The 25,756-nt window shown below is 37.2% G+C and overlaps 1 protein-coding gene across 2 annotated transcripts in view; it reads left to right on the top strand.

Annotated features, from left to right (window-relative positions):
- The window catches only part of LOC131043923 (uncharacterized), a 59,519-nt gene that overhangs the window by 31,463 nt on the left and 2,300 nt on the right, over positions 1 to 25,756 (top strand). The window lies entirely within an intron of this gene.

Below are 25,756 nucleotides of genomic sequence, written 5' to 3'. Positions count from 1 at the left end.
CAATCCTTGGTCACAATATGATTGCAAATTTAAGAATTGTAATTCTGTTAATTAGTTCAAGCAGATATAAGTATGGGTGGTCCGTAGTGCAGCTATGAAGAGTTTTATATTGCTTCCCTTTAAAGTGGCTTGTTTTCTGGCTGGGATGTTTCTTTAGTTTGCATTTTTATTATGATTACTATGATGGCTTTCACTATCGATATGTTGATTATTTTGTTACAAATTGGCATTATATTTTAATCAATCCTTATAGAACAATGTTAGATGCTATAATATCTAATTGATAAGATCAAGCAGATAGATGATCATTCAAATTCCTTTTTTAAAGTCTCGTTGTAGCCATGATTAGTGAGTCTTTCCCAAGGATACAGTGTTCATTCTATTTTAGATTTTCCACAGGATAGGTTTTATAATTAGTGTTTTTGGTGTGTATCTGTGTGCCTAGATTGATGTCGTGGATTTTATTCCACACCCCTCCGTCCTCCCTACCCCGATCTACATTTCTAAGTCAGATTACATGATCTGTCATGCATATTTTCTTATTAGAATCCTGAGTAAAACTACTAAAACTTGGGCCAACCTATTTTCAGTTGAATGATATGGAAAAAGACATTAAAGCTTATATAAAGTTCTGATGAACTGCATTTATGAATTCATTTAGTTTGATAATATACTGGAACATCTATCATAAAGTTACGACAACGTGACCAAGATATTAAATGGTGTAACAAAGACATTTATCCTCTTACAATATCTATCAGGGAGTGCAACATGTTGGATGTTGTTCAGGCAAGTGAAGTTTACCATTGATGTCAACTTTTGTCTGTTGACCTGTAACATTTTTTTCTATTGCGATGGATTTGTCTTGTGAACATAATTGTGTTCCACAAGATTGGCAAAGAACAGAAAATAGAAGGATGCTGCTATCCACACAGTATACGACAGACAATGCTTATTTATGTAAGGAAGGTCTTTTATTAGGTTTGGTAGAAATTTAAACTTAGCATGTATTCTGCTAAATTATATATAAATATTCTTTCTGCCAGATTCAAGTGCCCTAATATTATGGGTTGATTGGAAAGTTATTACCGATGTTACCTGATTGAGCAGTTTGAAAGTGTGTTAATGTGTCTCTTCATAATGAATGCATGTTCTTGTCAGTCCTTGCTAGGGTTTGTGAGATTTGGCTGGGGAATTGAATTTGCAAGTGATCAAAGAGGATGAGATATGTCAGCTTGGGACTTGCATGGAACCTCTTCACTAGGGCATTTGCTTGTATATTTTATTTCTCAAGACAGTGAGTAAAAGGGTTTGAACATGCCCTTAGTTATGGGAGGTTCAGTTAAGTGGTATAATAGTTATGAGAGGGTCAGTTAAGTGTTATAACAGTCGGCCAAGGCTTGTTTACGAATGTTATGCATGTTTTTAATCATATATCCTTGAACTCATGATCTGAGGAGCTACAGTTTGTTGGTGTTGGAAATAAGCCACACCCGGACCGACAATGGACTGGTCCAAGAGGGGCCAGTAGCTCAGTGGTAGAGCACTCCAGCAGCGTATGGAAGGTCCTAGGTTCGAGTCCTAGCTGGTCCATGTCTCAACATGGTATCAGAGCCAGGTCCAGGCTAGGAGCCCCAAGCACACGAGAGGTGTGGCTTAAGGGGGGGTGTTGGTGTTGGAAATAAGCCACACCCGGATTGACGATGGACTGGTCCAAGAGGGGCCAGTAACTCAGTGGTAGAGCACTCCAGCAGCGTATGGAAGGTCCTAGGTTCGAGTCCTAGCTGGTCCATGTCTCAACACAGTTGGCATACAGTTTTTCTGTCTGTCCTAATTGAGTTCAATATTTTTTGAGGATTCACTTTTTATTTCCAGTTTGTGTGTATCAGAAAGATGGTTGGCAAGCGTTGTCAATTGATGTGATTGGTAGCATTACAGTTCAAATGATAAGTGGATGGTGTGTTGATAAAATAATGGTGTTGTCAATTAAAAAAAGGTTTTGAATGGAACATCTGCTAGGATGGATAACAGCTGGTGAATTTATAGGCATATGATCCAATAGATAGCAAAGCAGGATGCATTTTCATGAGTGAATAGATACCCAGTTTTTATTTAGAAACAATGTCGCGAAGGTTTGTATGGTACAAATATTTGAGAAGTTCCATATAAAGATAATATATAAATACCAAAGATTTGGTTTCCATTCTAAGAAAAGTTGATGTCAGAATGCTGAATTTCTAGTGGCTTCTTAGCAATATATGTTGTAACTAGCACCCTTTTGTTGGCGCATTAGCAAATTTTAGTTGGAATATAGAGTAGATATTTAATCTGTGCCTAATAATATCATTTATTAGAAAGCTTCTTTCAAACCCAGCCCTTTTTTTTTTATAAAAATATTATCAGAAGCATAAATAAATACTTACACCTTGAAATTTATTTTTTCCAATGATGTTGATTTCCCTTGACAATTATTTGTATGCTCCACATTACATATTTTTCTCTTCGTACTGTTAGATGTATTGTCTGCAATTTTACTTGCTTCCATCGGTTGCACTTCATCGAGAGTTATGGCTTCAAGAAAATTATGTTGGTGAAAATACTCCGTAGTCCTCCATTTGCTTGTGCAATAGTCCATTGAGGGAACTTGTTTCATCCTCCAAGCAATCTTCTAGTTCTAGTACCCCTTCGTCATTCAGTTCCATCCTCTTCCTTCCTTCCTCTGTACTCCACTCGCTCTTCAGACTCCGAGTTTGAAGATGCCAATTCTTCACTCACCACTTGATTCCTTAGGTTGATGACGTACTTCCTTACTTGACTCTCGATGGAGAGTGTGTTCCGCTTCCAATTGCGATCCGCCTTCGCAATGATTAACCACCCTCCCTCGAGGAGAGCCTCGTACGCCTTCTATTGTAATGGGATGATGACGAAATTCAAGGAGGAGGGTTGTGTGCCAATTATTACCTTTGTGCCATCAAAGCCCCCAATGGCTTAATGCCATGCTAGTCGACACCCACTAAGATAAAAGTTGGTGGCTAGAGCGTAGGTTTTCCAAGGCTCTTCCCAATTTCCATTGGTAGTACATTGACCCCCAAGCCTCCATGGATGATATTGTTTGAAAATTTCATTCCCATAATTTTCATCTCCACGATGGTTGGCTTCCTGCCAATGCTCACCATTAGCAACATCTGGTCACTTGCCTCGTCCCCTTCACATGGTGGTTTCTTTGGCGGTTTCTCTTGTGGCTTGTTTTGTTTATGATGATTGGAGTTGTTGTCACTGAATGTGTTGGTAATTGCCATTCCCAGTTGCGACATGGTTTGAAGGTCTATCACCTTGATGGGTACGGTTGTTTGTAGCATCTGTTGAACTATGTTCTTCTTTGACTCCGATCGCAATGACGTACTTGTAGTTTTGTTGGAGTTTATTCGTTCCTTCGCCAACACTTGTTCTAATTTTTCTTTGGCTTCTCGGAGTCGTTCCTTCTCCATACATGGGTCCGAGTACATTGCCTTCTTTGTTTGTGTTCTCGTTCTCGTTCTCGTGATTGCTAGAACTGCCTCGTCTTTGGCTTCTCGTAGTCGTTCCTTCTCCATACATGGGTCCAAGTACATTGCCTTCTTTGTTTGCGTTCTCGTGATTGCTAGAACTGCCTCGTCTTGTTTGTCGTTTTAAAAATTCTTTTTGACAGATTTTTTGTATGATGAGGACACAGAGTATGTTGTTTTTGACAAGGCTTTCTTTGTGGAAGAATACGTTTTTTTTAAGGAATCTGTAGGTGTGTAACGATATTGTTATGAGGTGGAGTTGTGTCTCTTCAACTACTGGCTGTTGTAGTTCTGGCAGTAGCTTTTCAACGGAGGTAAAATGAAGTATTTTGATTAAAAAATAAAGAATCATGTCTTCTATGTAGTGGCTGTAGTTGAATGATAGAGTATCGTGGTTGAAGTTTGAAAAAGGAGGAATTTTTGTTATGATATATGCAGTCTTTGAAAACAGTTGTAGGATGAAAAAACATGATGATGCGCAAGGATCATATGGAATGTTTTGCGGGTTTTAATGTAATGTAAAAAAAGACCGATATTGTTTAAGAATATTGTGCATGGTGAGTTGCAGATAGGTTAGGATTCAACAGACTTCAAATCATGTGTTTTACACGAAGGGTGCTAAAAATTGTTGAATGGTAATACGTTTTCAGAATATGTAACAAAATGTTTTTTGTGTGATGGGTGAACCGCAAGCTGTTGTTTTTCTGAAGACCTCAATTTGCTGATGTGAAGCAAGAATTATCACAGGAAGTGCAGAGAATGTATCTTTATTCTAATGTGTGGGTCCTTTTTATATGCATATACGTTGTTCTTTCTGAAGACCTCAATTTGCCGACGTGAAGCAAGAGTTATCACAGGAAGTGCAGAGAATGTATCTTTATTCTAATATGTGCGTCCTTCTTATATGCATATACATGGTTATGATTTGGGGGATATAATGCATGACAGCAAAAATGTTTAAGCTGATTTGATTCTGGGTATTCTGTGTTCATAAAGAGAGAGAACATATTGATAGATTTTCAGAAGCAATTAAGCTGAGAAGGAATATCATAGCTCTTGAATAGTGGATATATCTACCGGAGTTTGTTTTCAGCTGTGTAAAGCTTTCGTGGACATTGAATGCACGGTGAAATTTATCTATCAGAAAGAGTCAAGGTTTCATATACTTGGTTTGTTTGCTAAAGATTTTGATTTGAGTTCAGAAGTGAAAATGTGTAACTGGTGTGTTCAAACAGAATGTCAACTGGAATCAGTTTGCTGCTACAGAATTGCTGAGTGTGATTAGTTTCTTCACCTCGAATCTTTTCTAAATTTGATGTTGGTGCTCACTTATGTAAATTGGGTTGGTGCTCATTTTGGCTATAGAAAGTTTTTGATTTGCTGTGGGTTTTTACTCGAAAGGGTTTTCCACTTGAAATCTTGGGTTCTTGTGTTTGTGTACTTTCTTCATTCTTTTTGATTGTTTTTTTTGTTAAAAGGTAAAATACTGATTCACCCCCCTTGGTAATGTCCCCTTCTTAGCAGTGATCAGTTCAGTTGGCTGTTAGCCTATTATGGAGACCCGTAGGCCAGTCAGGAGCAGTAATTAAGATTTCCTATTTTCTAGGAGGATTCTTTGGTAGTTTTGGTGGCTTGCATGTTGGAGTTTCACAGTTCTGATTTTGGATTTCTTTTGGGTTTTCAGAGAGCTTCACAATGGTGTGACATGCAAATGAATCTGAAGACTTTTTCGGACGTACTATTTTTAGTAAGTTGTGACGACTGCTTAGAATGTGGTTAAAATGCATTTGGACACACTATTTTTAAGCAGTATACTATTTTTAGGATGTACTATTTTTGGCAGTGCTATTTTTGGTAGGTTTCAGTGGTCCAATTTAGAGGCTATTTCTAGTAGTGCAGTTTTCAATATTTTTGGCCTTCAACTCACCATGGCAGTTGTTCAGCACATGGAAAAAGTATTTTTAATATATTTTATTCCCCCCTTTGGCCTAGGTGTGTGACTTATGTATTTTTAGTTATGATTTAAGGGGACGACTTGTGGTGATAAAGTATTATTTAAGTCAAGGTTGGGCATCCACTTTGGAGATATTTTATTCAAGGTTTTAATCTTTGAAATGCAAAAATATGAGCTTAAGTTGGTGTTGATGTGTGCTTTATGCTCATAACATTTCAGAATAAAATACCAAGGTAATTTACCCTCTCTTGAACAAAATCACCTCAGATGCTAAGGATAAGATTCACTTGTGGACTTATGCAAATGTTAGGATTATATTCTTTGATCATGAAATATGCGGAATAGGTGTGCTTACAACTTAGGATTTAACAATATGGCTCTGGACTTAATTCTTACTTAAAAAAGGGGAAAAAGAATAGGGTTCAGGAAATCTATTCTAGGCCTAAGAATGTAGGAAATGATGAACAAATCTAGTGGAATCAAACTAGGCAGGGTCTCACAAACAAGTATTGACACAAGCTTAGTGCAATCGTCTAAGGTATACTCAAGGATTTGCAGACTATCACCATCAAATGTTGACACCATCCAAGTTGATGCTTGCCAAGGGATGCGTAATAGTTGAAGTTAAGCTTACTCAAATCTCCTGTTGACCACACAAGGTGCACTTACCAACGACAAGAGGCTAGTGGTATGGATTAAGGATTCCACACAAATATATTCAACAAGTCTTTCACTCAATCTAACAAACATGAAAATAAATTCTAAATTAAAATTGTAATCTAACTTGGAGGAATTGAAAACTATGAATGCAAAGACAACATTTGAAGAGCAAAACCACCAACAATTGAACAATGATTTAGATTCAAATAGCTGCAGCATATACCAACATTCTACAAAAACTCTCCCTTACAAATGAGAGACAAGGAGGTATATATAGAGTCTCTTACAAAATGGATGGCCAAGATTGCTACAAGATCAACGACCAAGAGCATGCTAACAAAACCCTAGAATTGCCCTAATTAGGGTTTACATAAAAAATGGTGCCACCAACATATGGCCCAATAAAAAGATACCTAGTCATCAAACAGGGAATCTTCTAGAAGATTCTTCCTTGCATCTATTTCTCTCCTAGCATACTCCAAGGATCTAGCCAATACAAAATCTAACTCCTCCATGGAAATGCTAGGCAAGGTATCTTGCTGCAAATCAATCACGTCCAGTGAATCCGAGCAAGCGTCCAAAGTGTTCTCCCAATCTGGCATGAGCTTTTGTGAACTATGAACATGAATCAACAGAGACCAAGTCATCTATCTGACTCTTCTTCAAAGAGTCCAACTGACAAAAATACATAAATTTCATCTTGTCTCTTAATTCGGCTAAGTGTAAACCACTAGCATCACTAACATCAACACCCAATAACTCCTCAATTGAGGCAAGGATCTTCATTTGAATGTCTTGAATCAATCCCTCCATCTCCATACAGCTCAACTGGGCGCTCTCATAAGTTGATCTCTTCACAGCCAATGAACAATACCAGCCATGAAAATCATATTTGTCTCCACTGTGCACAATGTTCTCGCTAACCCAGGTGGAATTAGGAATCCTCTTCAAAGCTTTGAGGCGTGGAATAGTCTTCTCCTGGATAAGCCGAAATTCTTCCCAAACTCCCTCCAAATACTAGATTCGAAACACGAGCCTTGTTGTCCTATCATATGCATGGACAAACTGAGTAAGGAAATCATCCGCTTGTTTTCTTGCACTCTCAATTCACTTTTCCACCTCCGAGAGTGTATTTCTCGCTGCCTCATAGTGTGAATGTAGTCCATGATCAACTGCAATAGGGGAAATAAGGGTGGGATTCTCACGCCTTATCCTTGCAATATACTCTCTAAGTCTGATGTTCTCTTCTCTGTACTTTTCTTTCTCTTCAATTTCTCTATCTAACCCTGTGTTGATCGCCTTAAGGTTATCACCAACCTCTTGAAACTCTTGCTCTCTTGATGTATGACCAAGGGCAATTGAAGTAATTTGGAAATCCATAGGAGGAGTGATGTCTGCCGTCACACCTCCAATAGGAACAATAACCTGTGCTATCTGCATTCCTGTCTCATCTCTATCTATGTGCGACAAAATCTCAGCTCTCTTGGGTTCTTTCTCCTTACTGCTCCTAGCTAGGTAATCATCAATGTTATCAATAGGTTGTACCTCTATCATTTTCTTACTCTTTTCCATACTTCTCATCAACCAATCAAGAATAGCGGCCATCTCCATACCATCATCGAGACACATCTCGATCAAGTCCTCTCAATGCCGAGATAACAACATCATCATCATCATGATTATTCGTGGTCAAATCGTATACTTGATTTCCCAAACTAACCTCCAAAAGGACCGTAGGGGATCCCAGATGATCATCGTTCTCATTTGGTGTAGCAGATGTCGCTGTGGCATGTAACTCCTAAATATTCTCTGGTAGTATCACTATGTTTGAACATTGTTGGGTTTCCTTATTTTGCTTTGTTATTTCAATTACCTTAATTAATGAGACACTGAGAGGTGGTGAAGGAATGATAGGTGGAGGAATGATAGTCTTTTGTTTCTTCTTCTTCTTCACCTCCTCAATCTTTTTCCCTTTGGCCTTGACTCCTCCTGGCGTGTTTTTCCTTCTTTTGAGAGCTTGACTCTCTTCATCTGCATGAATCTTGACATCATTGATAGTCCTCTGATCATCCTCGGAAGTAGACTCTTCCGGCTTCATCTTTTCATAAGTGAAGGAAACAACCATATCAACTAACTTATTCATTTGAATATCTACCCATGTATGGGAGAAACTCAAGACCTCTGTCATCAATATATTCAAATCAATCTCTTCTGATTCTAACTAATTAGGCAATAAGATTGCCTTCTTCATTTCATTTTCATATTGTGGATGCATATGATCCCTGTCATCTAACACCTGATCAAGAATGAGGAAAAGTCCACACTTCCTCATGAAATCCATTGACATTCTGGATCACATTCGTCTCTTCACTGCTTGCTCGTCCATCAGGTTGGCCCAATAATCTTCTATGTCTACCTTGTGGATGAACTTCTCTCCCTTGATCCTTCCAACTTTCTTATTTGGATCAAATCTTTCTCTTTTCTTGAAGGTTGCAAATCGATAGAATGCAAGCTCCTCACTCGCAGTGTTGGCGGCTAAGGTAGACTGACAAACTTCCAACGTCTTCCCAACTAAAATAGGGAATGTCTTGCTTGTCCTATACTTCTCTCTCTGAATGGAGTCAAACTTTAGAAGCTGTCTCACCACTTCCAACAAGATCATTCTGTTTGACGGATACCTAAGAAGCTTATAGGGTTCAGATTGAAACCCATGAATCCTAAGGTACGTGAAAGTGGGAAACTGAATATACCACGATCCATATTTCTCTATTAGCTTTGTTGCCTCCTTGGACAATCTTCTGTGGATTCCGCTTTGCAGCATCCGCGTGATGTACATGGTGAATACATCATTCACTTTTATAATCTTCAATTCTATACATGTTCAGCTGGGGATAGCACTCATGACTCCTGAATTGTCCTTGCCCATTCTTGACTTCACCTTTGCATATCAATCTTTTATATGAAACAAATCGTGCAAGCAGGTATACTAGGTAGGAAGTCATGGCGAATGAGTTGGATCGCTCTACATTTCTCAGCTGAAAGTCCAGATTGTCACTTATGATTCTAGACCAATTTATCAATGTCCCTCTAAGACAATCTTGGATGAAGTAGAACATCCATCCATCAAATATTGCACTATGCACCCATCACTTTGTTAAGTAGGAATACTAAGTCACTATACTCCTCTTTGAAGTTTGTGCACATGAGTGTCTTGGGACCCTTGGAATGACGAAGCCTAGGCTTGATCATCCACTCTTTGTTTATCATACTCTTACACGCATCCATCTTCTTCGTGTACCGCTCTTCATATTCATTCTTAGTTGCATCCTTCATATCTGCTCCGCCTTTAATTCCAAACACCTCCACAATCACATCCTCAACAAGGTAGGCAATGACAATGCCCTTAGGAGTCTCGATCATTTGCGAGCGAGGATCATAACATCGTGCACAATCCAGGATAACCTCACTGCATTGTATGGACTGTGGAAATCCAACGGCTTGAAAAATACCACTCTTCATCATATTTACATATGTGGGGAAAGGAATCTGATGTCCGACTCGGAACATTCGCTGTCGTATCAAGTTTAGGCTCAAGAAATGCATGTTTGTATCCGTAATCTCCTTCCATCTGGATGACATCTTAGACTTTGGATAGAATCCAGTCTCCAGTATCTTCTGCTGTTCTCTTCTTTCCTTAAATCCAGACTTCGACATCGCACCTGTACGAAGCTTGAAGTTAGAACTTAGGAAAAAAACAAACAATATTCTTAATAGAATTTTTAACTTCCTAATGTTTTTAAGCTAAATTAAAGCATGAAGTTAGAAAAATATTCCACACTCTTGGTAGATCTTAACAATTTAAACACAAAATATGACAAGACTAGGGTATGAAAACCCTCATGAAATCAACACCTCCTTATACTTGGAAATTTCGTGCAAATCATAGTGCAAAGGAGTATACCGGATTGAGAGTGACTAGGGAAAGGTGTGAAAGGTTGTGTTTTCACAAAAATTATGTTTGAAGACACCTTCCGCAGTCAACAATGGAGGTCACAAATCTGAAGACAACCTGCAACTAATAAATTAACCTCTCAAAACATGTTGCAATTATCTAAAAATATGCTCAAACTTGATAAAAACCAGTCTTGATGATGAAACAAATCAATTTTGGGAACATAGGTATGACTGGTAAAAGATAAATTTTCTTGAAGACAAGCAGCCATGGCGAAGTTGCAGACCTGTAACAGCCTTCAAATGGTTTGAAAATGATCCCAAAATGTCTCCAAAAATGCCTCCCAATGCAAATCACTAAAATGGCAACTAGCTGGGCAAAAGTTAGGTCTGAAAAATGAATGTACAGCCAACAATGGAGGTCACCTTGTTGTGATAATGGCGTTTAGGCTCAGATTTGAAGCAAATGACAGCAAGTAGGAATAATGGCAGCCACCAAGTGTGAAGCGAATTCACCAAAATATGCTCCAACACTTTTAAAATAAAAATCGAACTTTTCCAGCTATGGCGTCAAACACTTAAATCTGAAAACAATGGTTCGAAAAAAGGTCTGAGAACAGCAAGCAATGATGGCGATGTCAAGGAAAAATCGTGAAGTTCACCAATACTAAAATCACCAAATACACCAAAAATGGCAGACTTCATTAAAATCGTGGGATGGGAGAGGTCTCAATGGCATTCCAATCAGCAAGCAAAAATGACGGACCTCATTAATATCGTCAAACTTGAAAATCGCTTAGCCACCAAAGTTGCCAAACTTGAAAAAAATCACTATCTCCCAAAATCGAAAAATCTGAAGACAATGGAGTCACTAAGCCTCAATGGCAGCAAAGGAATGGATTGGCCAGTTGGCTGGAATGGAGGAACAAGTCTTCAATCTAACACTTCACCAAAACACCAACTCCAAAATCACCAACTATGGAGAAATCGCCTTTGCATGGAATCCACTTGGCAAACTTAATAATAAAATATTGCTGGACTCCTCTCTTTAAACTAACTTTCATCATCAATTTTCACCACACAAGCAATGTGGGATAAAACACTTGTTCTTATAACTGCTTGGGTGAAACTAACTTGCTTCTAGAAGGTTGAAAACATTAAATGTTCATTGCAAATCATTTATTAATTGCTTTCATCTTTTAAATAATCATTGCCTCTTATTAAAAAATAATTAAAATGGGGCTCAATTATTAAAATATTTCAATTTAAATCAAAATGAACCAATTGGGGAAAATTGATCTCAGTAAGGACAAAAAAATCTTCACAAAATCATTTTAAAATCGCCAAGTATCCCCCTCGGGGAAAATTAATAAAAGTGTGGAATGAAAATTCCTCACAAAAAATTAAGTCATCCCCCAAAATACCCCTCTAGTGGAAAATCGACCTCAGTTTGGATGAAAATCCGGGCTCAAAATTATGAAATGCACTCCCTGTGGAAAATCGTTGAGTCTGGATGAAAATCCGGACAAAAAATCCTCAAAAACTTGTCACAAATACCTTGTGGAAAATCGATCCAAGCGTGGAATGAATGCAAACATCATTAACAACCTATCCATACTTCCTTGGTGGAAAAACGCGGGTAGTCAAGATTAGAGTTCCGTGACTCATGGCGAGTCACATGAGTCAGTGGGCTGGGTGACCCCTGTCGGGTCACGGTGACCCTGACCCGGGCTCGGGTGGGCCAAGGGGCGTGACTCGCCGCGAGTCAGCGAGTCACTTCCTGACTCGTCAAGTTCGAGGGTCGTGACTCGGTTGGGTGATGCATTTTGAGTGGTCATTTGTCATATTTGGATAAGAATTGAATTTTCTAGGCTGATCTCCCTACTCCAGGAAGGCTGTACATCTTGCCTTGGCACATGGGAGTTATAACAGGTCTGAAATCTGCTATTTGGTGGCTTATTGACATCAATCTTGGGTGCCTAATACTGCTGGTTAAGGTTCTATCATTGCTGGAGCAGATTTATATGAGTTTGGAGACTTGGAGGACCTTCATACCAATTGCCCTTATCATTTGAATGCCTAGTAGTGGTGTTTGAAACATTTCTGAGCAATGCTTTCATGTATTTGAAGACTATTCCAGGTCTGATTATGTTTTAAATCTGATTTATAATGCTACGTAAGAGTGTGATAAAGTCATGGATTTTATATACATTGGACAACATTTATAACTCTATATATCTATGTTTTCTAATTCCTTCAGCTACAATTTACATTTCTACGCATGTGATGGATGTATGTGATCAAATTAGCTTCTATTTGATGATGTTATAGTGTCTTTAAGCTTAATTCAATAATGGGTGTATGAAACAAGTTTTAAATCGTTAAAAATCTCTAAAGTTCAAGGGTTTTCTTATTTTGCCGAGTCCGAGCCGAGTCACGAGCCGAGTCAGCTTTGCCGAGTCCGAGTCTGGGAACTTTGGTCAAGATAAATCTTGACACTTAGTCAAATTTTAAGGCTTCCAGGGGAAAAATGACCCTAGTATGGATTAACAGTGGTGGAAAAATGAGGCAAGTACGGATTTCAGGGGAAATCCATGTCCAGTCCGGATTTTGAGTGGGGAAAACCATGGGTAGTCAGGAATATGAGGGGAAAAGCACCTCTATTGCGAAATTTTGACCTTCAACTCTAAAATATGGATTTTACTTCGGAAAATGATGATTTTTCCACGCAGAATCACTTAGAAACTTAGAAACTTAATAAAACTCAACTGGACTTGGGCAAATCCATTAGAAATTGGAGTGTAACACGAGGGAATCTATCGGGATAAATTACGAAATCATTTCGAATAGGAGCGATAAAACAACTCCAAAAGGCCTAAAAACACCTTAGCACTTAAAATCATTGACGAGGACATTTAAAACACGTTAACGCTCAAAAGGGTTTACACTTAGACAAAACTAGGATCATTTAGAAATCTCAATTTTCACGCGCTTGATCTTGTAACTTCAAAAACCCTAAACGGAACTAGGCATGAGAAACACAAAATTGCCCACTAAACAGCCAAAACCCTAACCTAACAACACAGAAAGCAGGAAAAGAGGGGGTCCTCGTTAGCAATGGGGCGATGTGTGAAAAGGTCACAACAGTTGGCCTCCCCCTTGGAGAGATATTTGGCTTTAATCCAAGTCAAATAATTTTATATTTTGTTGCCCAAACTAGCATTTCATTTCATTTCACTTTGGAGGGAGTTGAATTTGAATTTGAGGGGATCTTTCTCTATAAATATAGGGTTCTACTCCTCACTTGGGGGCATCCATGGATATTTTGTAATGAAGTGTTGCCGAATTTGTGCCAGCCTTGTGCTTCGAAGTTGAGAGCTTCCTAGTCTTGTGACAGTTTCGTTCTTGAGAGATAGCACCTAGTTGATTGGAGAGACTATTTCTCATTCAGAGGGATAGATTGAGATTTTTGAGGATGGATTCGTTGATGCATTTTCAGTTTTATGAGTTTTGGAGTGTTTTCATGTTGCTGGATCAGTTCATGGCTGTAGCAGTTATTCAGTTATATCTCACTACGTGATTGTTTGATTGTTTTGGGTAATGGCTCGTTGGATTCCCCTTTGCTAGGTGCCCCTCCTTGCTGAGTTTTAGATTTTATAGCGAAGGACCTGATTTGTAATTCAGATCGCCTCTCTCCAAGTAGGCTATCATGCTGCAGTGACGTTGGGAAGCATGCGTAAAAGTTTAAGGGGTGTTTGACATAGTTTGTTGATTGGTACTTGGGCGCCTCTGTCCTAGCTTTGCTTTGCCACTGATTTGGAGCTATTCAGAGGTGTTTTGATTGAGATACGGACTTCACAGTGTTGCTGGTCTGATTTTTGGTGTTGCTGATAGGCTATATCAGATTTGTTAAATTGTTCATTTTGGCTTGTGTTTTTCAGTTTCTTGTTTGTTATATCTATTGGAGATTGGAGCTTTATTGTACTAACGGTATCTTGCAGAGTTGCTCTTGTAAGGCTGTATTCAGTAGTACTGAAACAGTCCATTTTTATTCTGTATCTTAATTTCTTGTATTGCCCATTGCATAAGTGGAAGAGGTTGGCCTAGCCACCTATCTCTTTTTCATATTGTACTCCTATCCTCCCATTGAATAAGTGGTTGAGTGATAGCTTTGTTATTTCTAGTCCTCCTGCTGAAAAGTGGTCGAGTGATTGTTATTTACTTAATTCAGTCCTCTTTGGTTTGTAATTTTCCCCACTGAAGGTGGAAGTGGTTGGTTATAGTTTATACTGCCAATTAGTTGTTTAATTTTCAGTCTTTCATCATCCCGCTGAAAAGTGGAAGTGGCTGGTCTAACCGCCAACATGTAATGCTTTCAGTATTTCATCTTTGCTAATGCTAATGGGTGAAATTGTTGTGTTTAAAAATTGAAAAAAACCAAGGGGGAATTATTACTCCCTCTTAGTATTTTTAGTGTCTTCAAACATATCCTGTTGAAGGGCCTGAATTGTTTTGGATTCTTCATCACTGCTACCTTCGGTGTTTTTGTCATCGTTGGTCTTCCTCTTCCCTTGGGAGGATGTTTTGTTTTCATTCTCGATTTCCATCGCCCAATTGTAAGCATCGTTGTAGGAGGATGGAGGCACTATTTTCATCTTCTTGCGTAGGGAGGGGATCAATCTCTTGATGAACCACCTCTTCTTCAACTCGTTGGTTGGTTGGTTCTCCATCTTACTCAGGAACTCCTTGAGTCTATGATTGTAATCTCGTACATTCTCATTTTTTCCCTGCCTGGTGTTGTAGATTTCTACCACAACGTAGTCATCCCTTAGAAATTTGAATTCCTCCTTGAATGCCTTCCTCATATGCCTTCCTCAATCTGCCCCATGACTCTTTGTGTGTATTTGCCTAATCCGTATGCCAATCAATGGCAATTCCTTGTAACGTGGCTGAAAATGACCTCAACCAATAGTCTTTGCCATCTTGACCACTTGCTAGTTGTATTGTCACGCATGTCTTGCATTGTCGTGTAGGATCCTCGAACCCATTCCCCATGAACTTAGATAGTTTTTGTCGATCCACATTCAGGCTTGTTGGAGTCACCATCTTTCTCACTTGATTAATCCCTTGCGTGTTGGACTTGGTTGGACTATTCCAATTGCTATGTTCCGGTGCTTTCCTAGCACTTTGGCCACGCGGACGTCCTCTACACGTCCACCTCCAACGTCCCCAACACTTTGAATACTTTCAGGCTCTGACTCGTTGTTGTGCTGCCTTCGTTGGAGGGTTGGTGGTTCAAATCTTCCAATTCCTGGTTCTCTTGAGATGGATAGTTGGCAGAATATGTTTGTGAGTTCAAGATTTCCCTCTTCGTACTCCTCGTCCGACGTTGGCTATACGGACGGGTTGTTTGATCGTCCGATTGGATTTTTCTCAAATGTTTCTCGTAATCTTCTTCGTTCTCTTTGTTCTACAATCCTTAAAGATCGCTTGATCACTTGGTCTTGACCACCTTGAGGCCTTTTCTCACCTTTATTGGGATCTAAGGGCATGAATCATGTAAAGCTGACCCGATTTCTTTAAGGCAACGATGCCGAACGTTTACTGCTTTATCTGGTAATTAAGTAGGGAAGTCATACTACAAATGACAATACATACCAGACACTGGAGTAAAATATGTCTTTATTCGCACAAGAAATTATTACAGAGAAGAAGACTTGAGATGATCGGCCAAGGATTACAATTGATCCGGCTCTATCCTACTACCTCCCTTGGCGGTACACAACATTTTTAAAGGACTTGACGGTTGTTGAGAGGAACACAATTGTCAACCAACGGACACATAACTACCTAGCAGTGACAACCCAATTAATACAAATAATTAATACATTGCTGGATAACCAATATTATCAAACATGACAATAGGCATAGCGTACTAAAGATAACTCTCATTACTTTGAAGATGCTGTTTTTGTTAATGTTTAATTTTTAATATCGAGTGTTAGGAAATGCTACATCTTTACACAAAACTTCTTGTAAATATGTACATAAAACTGTAAATTTCATTGTTATACATTTCTTGCAGGTAGTCAGAGAATGCAAGTCTTACCTGATAATAGAGGAGGGCAAACAGTCCTGCATAGTGTACCTAATCAATTTGTTTTTGAAAATTTTAAGGGATAGACCTTCTAAGCCAGTTTGTTTTCTTCCTATGCATTTTTGATGTTTGGTATATGTGAGGAAGTGAAAATGGTTGTCTTCACTAAATGGAATAAATATTAGTTTCACCAATTGTATCATGAAGTGATGTAATTTACATTAAAGTAGTCTGTTTAACCGTAGATATTCAGTTTTCTAGATGCAGTTGATACCTACATCTACAATGCAAAAGTGAATATAGCTTTGGTATACTAGATTTTTACGCCGAAGGCGTTCCCTATATGAGATGAACCACACAATCTTTAAAATCTATGGCTGAAAGTTAGCCAAAACGAATGCAAGACCATTGGAAAGGTTTCCGCCGTTGATTGGTTTTTTTCCTGTTTCGTCGTCTGCGTACGGTGTTTTTTTAATTCACGCAGTAAATGTGGTTTGGTTTGTCATTACATCACTACCAATGCAAGACGATTGAGAACCGTCGATGGCTTTCAATGTTTTCTTTGCGCTGTTTTTACCGTTGTTTCCTGCTGCCGGTTTTTCCTCTTGCCTCGGTGATTCACGATTCATGGTTCATAGAAATAGTACAAGCATCGTTGAAGGCTAATTTTAAATCGATGACAGCTGTTTTCCATTAACTGTTTCAAGTTTCAAATCATGTTTGGCTTGCTCTTTTTATCAAGTACGAACAGGTTTGTAAAAAAAATTGTTTGCTCTAGAATATATAGGTGACATGAGTATTTTAGTTTGCCTTTCATTAAGAAGTGAACTTAGTCTCCTTTCATAATTCAGGGGTAAGTTAAAAAAAAATAAATTATTTTTTATTTTTTAATATATTTAAAATTATAATTAATTAAATATTTTTAAAATATTAAAATAGAATAAATTATAATTCGTTCAAATAGGATTTCACACTCAAAATTTAAGAGCACCTAACAAAGTGTGTTTAGTTGTATAAAAAAAATGGTTTGATGATTTCTTAGATTTAAGACATTTCTTTATTTAATATTCAACATAGTAGATTGTGATTGCAAATATATATGTAATGGAGATGGTGACTATAAATGAAAGAGTTTTAAAGGACTAATCAAAAGTGCGTTTACTTGTTTGAAAGTTAATTATATGTTTAGTTAGTCTTAAAATAAAATTATGACGATTCATTTAAAGAAACCCTACTTAAAATTTCATGAACTAGATTAGTATTATAAATATATGAATAGTAAAAAAAAACTATAATTATTTTTTGATTGATTCCATTTTATCAATAGTTAAACTTATGAGAGGTGCCCACAATTAACATTTCATATAAACAACATCATTTTTATCACAATTTTAAAATTTTGAGATATACTTTATAATGTGCATGTGAGTTGATAGGGTCCCTTCATTCTAATTTTAAGATATTCTTTAGATGGATTGGCAAAACTCTAATGAATTAATGACACTACTAGGCTTTTAGCTTTACCCTTCTCTCCCTTTGTCTTACTGTCAATCACTCTATCTATCTCTTCATCTCTCTACCCATCTTTCCCTCTCTATAATTTCTTATATCTATATCACTCAGCCTGACAATCTATATATCTACCTATCACTCTACTTGTCTCTCTCTCTCTTGGCATGTATCCCTCTATATCCACCCATCTCTCTCCCTCTTCCTACACCTTTATATCTAAATCTTGTTGCCTCTCTATCTCTATCTCTCCATATTCGTCTCTCTCTCTCTCTCTCTCTCTCTCTCTCTCTCTCACATAACCCCTTCTCCATCTCCATCCCTATCTTATTTTCTATCTATATCTCTATACCCATCTCCATCTATATCCCTATCTTATCCACCATCTATCTCTCGCTCTTTGTATCCCTATCTTTCTCCATCTTTCCCTATCACAAACATAACATGATCCTATTTGTAATATAGCATGATCTTTCTATTTTTTAGGTTTTACTAGTTATGATTTGATCCTTGTAAGTGAATGTATATGCGATTTGGACCTATACTTCTTTATTGAGACCTTTGTGCACAAACATTGTTTTCTAAAATATGTACCAATTGACCTCATGTATGCAATTAATAGACCAATCTCTCTATCCATCCATTTTTCTCCTTCACCCCCCCCCCAACCCCTATCTCTCTCTCTCTCTCTCTCTCTCTCTCACACACACACACACACACACACACATGTAATATAACATGAGACTATTCGTAATGGATCTTGATTATATTCCTAATTTAGAGGTTTATTTTGCATTATGTCACTTTATCAATTATTGTTTTGACAACTATTCTTCTATATAGCTAGAAATCAACTATACAATTATGTATCCTCTTACAAGGATCAAAAATCAATTGAAGCAAAACCTGATATGCAAAAAAAATTAGGACCTTGTCTATAAATGTTGATTTTGTATTGGGTTGAGAGGTTCCAAGAACATTTCAAATTAATATATTCAAACAAAGATAATGTAAACCATGTGGTCATTTCCATAGTGTTTGTTATTATATTGTACATATTATACATACTTTTTTGAAGCACCACTAACCATTGATCCTTTTTCAAATTTATATATAGTACAAATTCTAATATATGAATCTTCATATCCTTCATTTCAATGACATTCTATTGGTCATAAATGAATTATCTCTATATGATGAATTATTAAACTTGATCAACCTATTTAAAAAAAATGATTTACAATGTCACTTTATCAATTTTTTTCTTACAAATATTCTTCTATTTCTAATATTGATTGTTTTGGTCAATAATCTTGTGTACGCTGTCGCTGCGTGAAAGGACTGCCTTCCTGTCACGCCTTTCACCGCTCTTTAACTTCCTTCTGACGCAAAAAAACGTACATGAAAGCTCACGCGTTTGAAGCAATTGTGACCATTTATTTTATCGCCGTCACTGCACTGTCCATTTTCATTCGCTGATGGACCGTTAGTTTTTGTCATCGACCGCCGCTCTTCCTCCCGTCTTGTCAGCGCGTCCACCTGAAGTTTTTCAGTGCATTTATAACACACTGACGCTGCCTGTACGAAAAGATTTCTACGTTGCTTTCAGATCCAGGAATTAATGATAAGTACCCACGATTTATTTTTGCAGATATGATAAATCAGCTGGTTTGCATTATTGTTTGTTACACTCCAAATGCACAGCTTGAACAAGAAACTTTTCAACCACTAGGTTTAGTTTCTATGAATAAGAAAGTGTGTAAAGGCATACTCTCTTATGGTTTGCATATCCATTATGTAGATTGTATTAGTATATTCAGGATATTGTGGGCTGGGCTAGCCTTCCATTCTCCATCCATCCATAAATGAAAAACTACATTATTATTCTGATTTTTTGTTTTTTTTTAATCTTTTTTCTATGGGTGTTTTCAAAATCATTGACAGTAGATATGTTCAATGTAATCCCTTGCAAAGGATTTTCATGAATTTCATTCATGATGAGAAATAAAGTAAAATAAGTATAGTTATCATAAAGTATATCAATTGATAGTTTTTTACAAATTATATTATTATTTAAAAAAATTATATTTCAATTGATTATTACTCATAAAATACCATTAGTAAAATTGGCTTGGGTAAGAAAATATTATTTATCTACATTTTAAAAATATTTGTTTTAATACTTGGAAAAACTTACCATATATTTTCTTGCAATTAACTTTAAAGACCAAGAAATTAGCAACTATTTTCATTGGGACAAGTTCTGAAATCAACTACGGCATATCTCACTATTTCATTTTGAAAAACTTTGTTCAAATTAATTTATCATTTAATATCTATCTAATTATTTGGATTATCACAGTGAAGGATGCTTGTAAGATTAATGTAAAATTTTTTCCAAATTCTCACAATGTGAATATTACACTATTTTGTAAAGGAATGCAACCTTTCCCCATGGCTTATTTAGGCTAATTCAACAAAAAATATATATTTTAGATTAATATAAAAAATTGTAGGACTAATAATATTAAAATATTATGCATTAAGTTAAAAGTAAATGTGATACGAAATATATTTAGTTTTAGGATGATAGAAAAGGAATAATTCTAATATTACGTAGATTTTAATCATTTTGGTATACTAAAATAGTCAATCTAGATGTATTTATTGTTTAGAATTTTACAACGAGTGCTTATTAGCTTTGAGTTGAATATGTGAATCTCGATCAATTTTGAGTGTATAAATTTGTCACATGGTTTGTAGATATGAAATTTGTGAGAGTATTTTACGATACAAATTGACTGACTACATGCATCGATACAAACTGTTGTTGATAGAGTGCAAGATCATTCAAATTACCTTGACAGTTGAATTTCTATTGTTTTTCATTCGTTGAATTGACATCAAATGTAGTCATTTCCTATACTAGACAAGACTCTATAACTGAATTATGATGTCATTGTCATTCCCTGCCTCAATAAATAATTCACAAAGGGTTTTATTTACAATCCATTCACATAAGTTCCTATCACAAAACTTTATTAATAGAGTTCAACACCTACAAGGTTTTAAGAGCCTAGCATCCATCATACAAAATGACTTCACGCATCGATACAAACTGTTGTTGACAGAACTTGCAAGATCATTCAAATTACCTTGATAGTTGAATTTCTATTGAATTTCTATTCTAGACACAAGACTATATAACTAAATTGTGACGCCATTGTCATCCCCTACATCAATAAATAATTCACAAAGGGTTTTATTTATAATCCGTTCTTATTAATAGAGTTCAACACCTACAAGGTTTTAAGAGACTAACATCCATCATAACATCTTGTTAGAGGATTTTGTTAGATGTTATAGATGCAATTTTAATTATTAATCTGTTTAGATTAAGTTTTAACTATTAATCTCTCTTCTCTTAATGTCACTTTTCCTTTATCTCTCTTATCTCTCCCTCTACCTCTTGATCTCTCTATCTCTTTAATCTACTTGTCTATATCTCTCTCTCAATTTCACTTTCCCTTTATCTCTCTCATATGCCAATGTATCTCTCTATCTACCTCTTCCCTCTTGGATATCCCTCTCCTTCTTAGGTCCTCTCTCTTTGTTCTTTGTATCCCACTCTAAATTTTCTTCTATCTACTTACCCTCTCTCTTTTGCAAACATAACATGAGCTTATAAACCAATTTTTTTCCTGATTGAACTTCCACACCTTTTCGGCGTACTTATTGCACACCAAGGTGCAATTGCTAGTTTTAATTTGAATGGAAAAAATTATGCCAGATTCTAACAGACTAAAATATATTTACTAATACATTTAATACTAACCTATATTCTCAGAAGCAAAATGACCAGTGGTTATGGTGTTCCAAAATTCGTTTCTTGAAAAGCCTGTGTTTGTTAGGCTGTTTTTGGCCTAATAAGACAAATGGCCAACCAAATTTGCAAAGAACAAAATATAAAAAATTGAAAAGAAATTTTTTCCATAATGCATTTACCATTCCAACATATCCAAAATAATTGTCTTTTTATCTCAGCCGGAACTCTACATTGAAGTAGATTTCTGTTCAATGAATGATTTGGGTAGTAATTTAATGCAGGCAACTTTTTTGTGTGTGAAGGCTACCTAAACCCTCTTTTACATGGCACCAGGAGCAATGGTATTTTAGGGGTTGCAGCCTCTGCAGATTGAGATGCAGGTTCTTTCACAGAGCAGTCCCCAAAGTACCTTTTTTTTTTATATTGAAGAAGTTTACAAATATGGCTTATGTGAGCAACTAGTCACAAATGAGACTAATACTCAGCTCCTTACAAGCATTAATGAGACTAATACTTAGCTCTTAATGGGCACTAACGAGATCAATGCTTAGCTTCTTTTAGGCATTAACATTAGATAATAATTTAGATATCCATAGTAGAAGTCAATAATGGAATACCAAGAGTCACAACTTAGAAACCCACATTAGATATTACATCCAGACTATAAGTCAACAATGTTGGACCAATAGTCTCAACGTAGAATTCTATATTTAATGTCCATTAGGGGATTTGAACTTTGGTGCCCACATTGAGAACCCAATGTTTTAATCAATTGAACTCAACCCCTTTAATACCAAAGCTACTTTTGGAATGTGTGGGTCATTAGTATCGTTACTAGCCACATCTTAACAACAGTGTCAGCTTCAGATGAAACTTTTTTAATTTTTTTGTTTTTTGTTTTTGATGGAAGTCCAGACCTGCGAGCACAGCAGCCCAGCAAGGGCATGAAGCCTGTGAGCGACCAGCCCAGCGAGGGCCTTCACAAAGTAGTTTTTACCAACCGATATGGGGGCACGAGCCCATAGGCTGAAACCTCTTCGGCTAAGAGCCAAGGACTGAGGGGTATCCATTCTGCCAAATTTGCCCAAGGCATGACCCTAGCCTCATCCCTTATGATGTTGGAGCTTTTGCACTTGCCAAGACTTGATCCCTAGTGGGCTCATTTGGAGCCATTCAACTTCACCAGTAGACCAAGGGCCCATTGACACTTTTTTGATTTTTAAGATGTGTAGGTATTTTAAGATTCGGTTACTCTCTTATAAGATTCCTCACTTCACATTACACATCTGTACGTACACCTATTATGGCAGCATGGGAGAGCATAGTGAAGAGCCATTTATCTACAGTCCATTTTTATCAAATCAGATTCTGCTGTTATCAATTCGCCCTTCCCTCAAGCAGGGATGTTAATATCCAGCATGAATCACATGTTCAGCCCAGGCATATTTTCAGGGCATTTACAAATAATGGTTGAGGCGTATCCTGATGACACAGTAGTAGATTTATATGAGTGGGCATCCATAGCATTCACTTGACGTTATGTACTCTTCTCATATACATAAATTAACATATTCTAGAGTAGTTACCATAAACACTATATAATGTTGATTTCTATGCAATATTTTTTCCTTATGTCATTTACCAAACAGCTCTGCGATTCAATTTATACTATAACTGTCAATATGATTTACTATTGTTTATAACATGTCTAGTTTCCAGTGGTCTATAGTTGCTTCCACTGGATATTCCTAGGTTTTGTTGACGTGTTTTTTATGACATCGTCGAACACAAAGTAAAGTTGCCTAACGGTCACTTCACTCTCTCTTGATCAAAGTACGATTGCATGCTAAGATTGCAAGAAGTTCAAACAATCGACTCCAAGGTTCCTTTATGCTACGGACGTGACTTGGTTGATGTGATTGCTGGTAATCCAAGAGGCCTTACGTTTGCATTGTTCTTTCACTTCTTTGCTGTGGCTAGAACTCCATCATTGGATATGGCAATTCTGTGATGCTGCTGTTTCAAACGGACTAAAATAAACTGAAAGTAAAAGGGAAAGGGTTTAGAATGATCTAAATCTACTCCTAAGGGCAGTGGTAACAATGAATAGTGCTTTGGTGGACAAATTCCAAATAAACCAAGCTCTGCTTTGCCAAGATCAACCACAACTCCGCAAGAACCGGTGCAATCTTTTGGGGACGCTAGAGAATTTTCAAATCGAGAAAGTACATTTGAATACCCAAAAAAGACGCAATCCAAACGACCACCCACAATCAAACTTAGCACAAATTTAGGGGGTTCAGGCTAACTTTACATTGCAACATACAATCAGCAAGATGCAAAAAGTATGAACCATGGAAATTCATCAAAACACCATTACATTCTCCATTGAAATCAAAGCACTATACTACTACTCGAAGCGAGGAAGGTGAAACCATGTAAGTCTTGAAAAAATAACTTAAGTGGACACCATCAGAGAACAATGTTTCACAGTTATTATCTCAAAACTTATCACAACAATTTCATGCAAGTCTCCCTCCTTTTACAAATGAGGGGGGTTGCCCCTTTATATAGGCCTCGAGCCATGATAACATGCAAAACCCTAATTAGGGTTTGCTCTAAAGATTCTCCACTCAAGATGCAACAAGGTGGGAATCTCCAATTAATAACCCATCATACCCATATACAATTAATTCCATTCCATTACAATTAATTACATTCCAGAAGTGCCCACTATGCAATTAATGTACCCTCGTGCAAAAATCGCTCGTGATGCCATAAATGCACCATCATCTTTTGAATGTGACGACTGGATGCAGAAGGAATATGTCATAATGCCATAAATGTGATGGCTGCATGCATAGAGATGCTTCGTTAATTCAACGTCCATTGACTCGGTTGCCACTTGGCGAGAAAACCTTGGAGAGAGAAAACTTTAGGAGAGAAGAATTTGATCCATGAAGAATTTTTTCTTGAAGTTTCTCGAACTCTCCTTGCTTTGGAGGAGATTTTCAACAATTCTCCACCATCTCCTATTTTTTAGGAATTTCCACAATTTTAGGGTTTTGGTCCAGGAGAGAGAGAATTCTCTCACGTATCCATATCTTCAAAAATTTCTAAATTTGGAGGTCATTTGAGCCCTGAAAATGGGTTTTTCAAATTTTTCCCTGGGGGGGAAATTTCTTGTTCAGTTCATCCCTGATTCCTTCCATGCCTGAGAAATTTTATCTTCAATTCATCCTTGGGTGTGATTTCTTGTTGTGGAGGAATTCTCCTTTGGAAAGGAATTTGTTCCTTACCCTGAGGAAGGAAATTCTTCATGCTTTAGCCAATTTTCATGATTTCCAAGAACTATGTCCTAAAGGAAGAAACTTCAAACACTTAGTCGATTTTTTACCTTTCCTGGAATTTTGTCCCGAAGGAAGGAATTTCCGACACTAGTCAATTTTGTCACTTTCTTGGTATTTCTTCTTCTTGGGCACAATTTTGACTTGGTGGAGGATTCAGTGAATTTTGTGAATCCTCCATGCCTCCTTGGTTTTGGTGCCTGTCCTTCATCTTGGGCGGAATTTTGACTTGGTGGAGAATTCAGTGAATTTTGTGAATCCTTGAGACCCTCATTTTGGCGCCCAAGTCAACAGTTGGGCGAATTTTCACCCCTGTGGAGGATTCATGAAATTTTTTCATTTATCCTTGCCTCCTCCATTCTGGCGCCCAATCACTTCATGGGGCGGAATTTTCACTATGTGAAGGATTCATGGAATGTTTTGTGAATCCTTGAGACCCTCATTTTGGCGCCCAAGTCCACAGTTGGGTGGATTTTCACCCCTGTCGAGGATTCATGAATATTTTTCATTTATCCTTGCCTCCTCCATTCTGGCACCCAATCACTTCCTGGGGTGGAATTTTCACTATGTGAAGGATTCATGGAATTTTTTGTGAATCCTTGAGACCCTCATTTTGGCGCTCAAGTCCACAGTTGGGCGGATTTTCACCCCTGTGGAGGATTCATGAAATTCCAAACATTTCCTGACCTGCTCATGTAGCGCCCAATCATTTCCTTGGGCGGAATTCTTCATGCATGTAGGATTTTGATGTTTTTCACAAGTTCCAGGCTCTTCGTCAAGATATATATATATGAAATATAACATTTAAGTATAAGTTTTCCTTTCTTATACTTTAAGTTATATTTCATATATATTGTCAGGATGTTT

The sequence above is a fragment of the Cryptomeria japonica genome, chromosome 9 (genome assembly GCF_030272615.1).
Source record: "Cryptomeria japonica chromosome 9, Sugi_1.0, whole genome shotgun sequence".
NCBI lineage: Eukaryota > Viridiplantae > Streptophyta > Pinopsida > Cupressales > Cupressaceae > Cryptomeria > Cryptomeria japonica.
Note: the sequence above shows the minus strand (reverse complement) of the source record. Positions and strands in the feature narration are given on the sequence as shown.